Here is a 6,221-nt window from a genome sequence, read left to right as displayed (position 1 = left end):
GTGTGTGTGTGTGTGTGAGTGTGTGTGTAAATATAATTTGAGTTGCACTGCCGTGTGTGCGGCTGATCCGCAGATTATTCACTGGTTTCATGTTTGTTTGCCGGCCGCGCCAGCGGGGAACAAGAGCGGCGGACGAACGCACAACGCCTCGGATGAAAAACCCGTTCCTGAAAATCTCCCTGTAAAAGCTGTAATCGCATTAATGGCTGCCACTGCTGCTCTCCGTGCAGCCAAGGCCGGCCGAGCATCTCAGAAGTGCAACCCCCTCCGACCCCCCCCCCCCCCCCCCCCCGACCCCCACTAGTCTCTCTCTTCCTTCGAAAGCGGAGGCGGAGCACATCAACTACAGTGGACGGAGTCCGAAACCATCATCCGGATTTTTACCCTCATGCACAGTTTTTTTTATTTTCATTTTGACTTTATTGTTTTTTGCCTGACGCAGAAGTGCATCCCGTCTTCTGCGTCAGGCTGCCGCTGGCTCCACCCCCCAGCTGTTCCCCTTCAAGTGCTCGGCACGCCGCTGCCGCACACCAGACTTTATTTAGGTTAATTCGATTCAGTTCCAGGGCTGGGGAGCCCGAAGACGAGCGCGACGCGCTGTCAGAAACGCACACTAACCCACATACGCAATTACAGAGATGACGCGGAACCAGAGGGGGAGAGAGAGAGAGAGAGAAAAAACAAGACGCCTCCCATCAGATAACGTGCGTGTGTGAGCGCGCGTGCGTGCGTGTTGATTAGATGGACAGTGAGAAGTTGACGCTCGCTCAGAGTGTCACAGCTATTCCCATTTCCCCACCCAATTCCCGGTTTTCGCAGCTCTCCGCGGCACCTCGCGTTCTAACAAACCCGCCGCGAGTCGCTGTGTAACATGCTAACCAGGTCAGCGTGTTCTGCCTGCGCTCCCCCCCGCCCCAGCCCCCCGCTGTGCGGCAGGAGCTCGGTATCAATTGCCACATGCGCCAGCCACCTTCTCCATGACCGCCCCCCCCCCTGGCATTCTCCCGCGTCCTTTGTGCAAAAACGTAAAAAAGGTGGCTTCGCCTGCAAGGCCACGGCTGTTATTAACTTGAATATTTTACTCTCTCCCTCCTGATCCTCTGTGGCTCATTCCAAATGCTCCTCACAAAAAAATTTTGTTTGCCTCGACCTGCGGGTAAAGGCGATCTCCGTGGTTTTACAAATGTCATGGAAATCTTCGGTTGCTGAGGCACGTGCATTTTTTCCCCCAACTTTTTTTTTTTTTTTTTTTTTTTAAGAGACGGAAGACACCCTTGGTCCTCAGGAAAATGCTTCTTTTTCACAATCGTGGGAACCAATGTGGCACCAATTTTAGCATTGAGATAAACGATCAGCTTTCTGCAGATTTATTTTTTTTAGTTAAATGGGCCTGAATAGTCAGTTAGGCTTCAAGATGAAGTAATATTAAATATTTATTAAATAATTCAAATGTTTGGGATTACATTTATAATCAAATTTATTAATTTATTATAAAAATGTATAATATCAAATCAAAGTGATCACAGTTGAACCTACACCAGACAGGCAAATAAAGAAAAATAGAAAATTCTTCGCACAAGTTTAAAGATCCGAGTCTCCGACAGCCTCGCCCACCAGGTGGCAATCATGTAATCCATTACTACCTCTGTCAGCGCAGCTCGGTATTTGAAAATACACTTGCTACACGTTGGACACCAGCTGAGACCCGAAGAGTGCAGAGTTTCTCACACCAGAGTTAATAAGCGATTATTACAGCACAAGTAGCCTCACTCGGTTAATTTGATGAATTATGCCGAAGCCGTGTGCGCATTAGCATTAAGTGGAAGCATTAAATGCAAAGATCCACCTTTTTAAGTGAACTTTATCCCGTTCCAGCAAGGTTCAACTACTGCCGCCCGCTGGGCTACATTAATCATGCTAACAAGGCAAACCGGACTGGATTATGTGAACTAATGAGAAAAGGCGTGGAGCGCACCGTGCACGTGTCTGTTGAACTACTACTCCACGGCATGCTAACGTGTCGTATCCACGGGTGAACACCTTCTCGTTAAAGTGGCCATCCAGCATTTGATCAGTTAGTGCTATTTTCTGTTTTTTCAACAGGCGTCCAGTGTTGTTGTGTTGTTGTTGTTGTTGTTGTCGTCCGGCTGCAGCATTAGTCGGACTGTTCACAGTAGATTACAGCGCGACAGGCGGAGGTGAATTATTATCGCAGGAGGCGGCATTGAATGCAGTAATGGCAGAGTGGGAGTGGCGGGCCTATGGCAACAAAATGTAAACATCATTGGGCTGAATGGCAGCATGCGACTCCCGGCCTTTGATGTTGTGCTCAGGCCATTAATTTCACAGACACAAAACGCAGCATCACACAGAGGAAATAATGAGCTCGGTGCTGAGCGCCGCCAGAATGGAATCGTCAACCATCACTTCCGGCTCTCCGGACTTCCTCTCCAGTTTTATCGACCTCCGTCGCAAGAAACTCAGAAATAACAACCCCCCCCCCTCCGTCCCCTCTTCCACCCCCCGCCCCGCCGGGACCGAGGGAGCAGGCCGGCCGAGGGCTGCAGCTGTCAGGAGGATTCCGGGGCTTCGGCCCGCTGACGCTCCTGGAAGCTGAAGCTCTCAGAGAGGAGCTTAAAGCAGCGACCGCTTCGCTACGTTCTGAGAGCGGAAACCTAGAAACAATGTGAACTGAAAGTTGTTTTTTTTTCCCTCTCTCTCTCTCTCTCTCTCTCTCTGCACCGTGGCTGCCACTTCCAGTTTACGATGACAAAGGTGGGGGGGAGAAAATAAGAGCAAAGATTTTGTTTACGAGGAAGATCCCGAGGCTACATAAAATGCTGCAAGACTGGGAATGAGGAGAGGAATGATAAATAACCTGCTCGAGTGCTTGTGCGTGTGTGTGTGTGTGTGTGTGTGTGTGCGTGCGTGCGTGCGCTCTTGTAAACATGTGAGAGCCACTGCTTTTTAAGCAACAAGGTGAGGACATTGGTGGCTGGTCCTCACTTGCCCTCACAACTAAGCTTCCTTCAAATTTTCAAAGCATGCGATGGACAGTGTTTGGGTTGCAACCATGCAACCAGATTTTTTTGCCTTGTTTTTCCACTGAGAGTTTCAAGAGACAAACACTCACATTGCACAGACGGCAGATATATTCCGGTTTTTCGTGCCGTTCTGGAGAGCACAAGAGCACCTTGAGTTGTACAGTAAGACATTCAAGTGGTTACAATGCGTACCAAGGCTGCAGCCATGGAAAGGTCACCTCTGCAAGAGCTGCCTTGAGTTCACACAGAGTGACGAAATCAGAAGGATGCGTGAACTTCTATATCTGCAAATGCGAGGAGTCAAAACCGTTGACTGTTCGGAACCATCAGATAATGGAGGCCTTTATTTGAGTCTTTGATGTTTCCCCATCAGTTGGGGAATCCCGCTGTTTTTTGGCCAGAACGTCTCTTTGTGTGGCCGACCCTCCCTGAAGTCAAGTTGAAAAACCACTTTACTGACTTAGAAACGTCTTTGGCCAGACACTCCATCTGCGCACTCATAAATGGTGTGTGTGTGTGTGTGTGTGTGTGTGTGTGTGCGTGCGCATGCTTGCGCTCCCTGTTGCTTACAACAGACAGTCCATCCAGGCCTCTGCTGCTGCTTGTCCTTGTTATGACCTCCAGTTTTGGCACAAAAGCGGACACCACCTCCCATCTCCAGACCCTCCACACACACACACACACACACACACACACACACACACACACACACACACACACACACACCATGCATCAGTGTGCAGACCAAGCTCCTGGTCAAAGACATTACTAAGACAGTAAAGTGGTTTTTCCAACATGACTCTAGGGAGGGTCGTCGGCCACGAGAGGATGTTCTGGCCGAAAATCCAATAAAGGGACTCGGCAAAGAAGTTAGTAAAAGGCCTTGCATATCTGATGGTGATAAACAAATGGAATTATGAAGAGGAAAAAAAGGTGCAATACTTATAATGAGAATGTTTGTCGGCTGAGAGGAACCTGGGAGAGAGCCCAGCACTCTGTGATCAGTCACGTGGAGAACGCAAGGCCAGAAACAAACTGGCCGCAGTGGGAAACTCAACAAATAAAGAGTTTCATTAAATTTTTATTAAAATAGAGGCCAAAACACACCATTGTCAATGTTTTCTATCCTCTAAAGACACTGTCAAGTGTTTTATGGAATCCTTTGGATGAAACCCGTCACCCTGTCTGTCAGCTTTCATGCTTTGCGATGAAAACATGATGTCAAAAGTCACTACCAATGTAGTTTTTTCATGCATTTTTATCGCCTCTGAATTTGCCTTTGACTTCATTGAATTTTGACTCTGGAAGTTGGTGAACTCAATCAGAAAAAAAAAGCAAATCTGTCAAGGTAAGCTGTCGCTTTTGGACTCTTTCTTCCTTTTCTTACCCAGTTTTTGGATTTCTTTTGTATTTCCCTGATGATTTGCCGTCTTGCAGGCTTTCAGGGCGACAAAAATGAAAATGGCAGGGTCAGTGGGTCGACCGGCTCTCAGCGATCCAAGGCCCCACACAGCGCGCGTAGCACAGTGTTAGTGGCCCTAACGCGGAGATTCGCGTTTACGACTCCCGCTTGTTCAATACTCGGGAGACACCCGTTGATTTTTTATCCCTCTCGATTCTGAGAGACGGCCGTTTTGTAATATTGCGCAGCCGCTCGCATGGCGTGGCAACTCCGTAAGGTTGTCTTTGCAGTCTTTGTCTATTTCACGTTGCCCTTGACGATCAAACAAAACGTGGGGTGGAGGAGAGAGGGGGAGGGAGGGAGAGCGTCTCCCGAAAAGCAGGATTGCCGCCCGGGCGGATAACGGCGGCGGCTATAATGAAGCCCATAACAATAACACGTTTGAACGAAGGCCGGCGCCGTGCGGAAATTGAAAAGGAGGAAGGCAGGGGGGGGTCGGATGAGGGGTGCGGGGGGAGAGAGCGCACGGCAGCGCAAGGTTAGAAGCTAGAGGTGAAAAAGATTATCCCAGATGAGGTCGACGCGGCTCATTTTTTTTTCCTCCTGTTTTTTCTTTCCGAAATAACGCAACCGGGGGGACATTGCGATGAAGAAGAAGAAGAAGTTGGTTGTTAAAGTTTAGAGGAGGGAACAGCTGCAGTTCAGTTTGAGGCGAGACAGGAAGCGCTGGAGAGGCAGTCGGTGAGAGAGAGAGAGAGAGAGAGAGAGAGAGAGAGAGAGAGAGAGAGAGAGAGAGAGAGAAAGAGAGAGACCGCATAATTAACACCGGCGTGCTGCAGCCAATTAAATATTTACACAGGCTCTTCCCGCCGACACCTTGATGATGAGGAGAGGCAGCCGAAGGATTATCATTGGTCGGGAGCAGAAGGCTGTTGGCGGGGGGGTGGTGGTGGTGGTGGTGGTGGGGGTTTAAACATTAACTGGCCAAGATTCCTTTCTCCTCCTCGTCTGATCCCATTTACTCTGAACGGCCCCAAATCCGACCTCGTGTCCACCTCACTGAAGTCCCATCTCCTTGTCGCCCTCCTCCTTCCCCTCTTCCTCTATCCCCCCCCCCCTCTCTCTCTCTTGCTCCACTGCTCTCTCGACCCCTCCTCTCCGGCACTCCCCCTCCCCTCTCCCCTCATCCTCATTGCCACCTGTCAGGGCTGGAACAACGGGAGAGCGAGGTGAAAGTGATGGGCGAGCACCTGGACGCCTCGCTCCAGCCAGCGGGACTGGATGGAGATTCACGTCGCCCCAACGCTTCTCAGGATATTGCCGGCCAAGCGAAATGGATGCCGACGGGATTCCGCTTGGCGGGGTGTTTGAGAAATATCACAAGTCGGGGGGAAGTGTTTGAGATCCTTAGGGTGAAGGATTATTTTTTTTCGCCCACATTCCCCTTCAAACACCAAGAGTGTTTCTATTTTATTTGTCTCTGTTAAGAAAAATGTGAGTTAAATGAGCCTCACTGAAAACTAATCAGAGTGATGAGATAACGTGGCAGTGGAAAAAACCCTGCATTCTATCGTTTGGCCAGCAGGGACCGACAATAAGACAAATGAAAATGACTGGCTGTCATTATGGATCGGAGCGCTAATGTCACCTCTTCATAAACTGGTTAAACAATGTTTTGCTGGGTCGAAGTTGGAGTAAAAATGAGTAAATGAGTAAAAATGGCCATAAAGGTTGTGGCAAAATAAATAAATAAATAATAATAATCATAATAATAA

The 6,221-nt window shown here is 49.1% G+C and overlaps 1 protein-coding gene across 1 annotated transcript in view; it reads left to right on the top strand.

The window, feature by feature from the left end:
- Positions 1 to 6,221, top strand: part of LOC142898452 (free fatty acid receptor 2-like) — an 87,904-nt gene that overhangs the window by 44,167 nt on the left and 37,516 nt on the right. The gene's annotated exons all lie outside the window — the stretch shown is intronic.

This window comes from Nelusetta ayraudi, unplaced genomic scaffold, assembly GCF_046127955.1.
Source record: "Nelusetta ayraudi isolate G7.1 ecotype Tasmania unplaced genomic scaffold, CSIRO-AGI_Nayr_v1 ptg000066l, whole genome shotgun sequence".
Lineage (NCBI taxonomy): Eukaryota > Metazoa > Chordata > Actinopteri > Tetraodontiformes > Monacanthidae > Nelusetta > Nelusetta ayraudi.
This window is presented reverse-complemented; position numbering and strand designations above follow the sequence as displayed.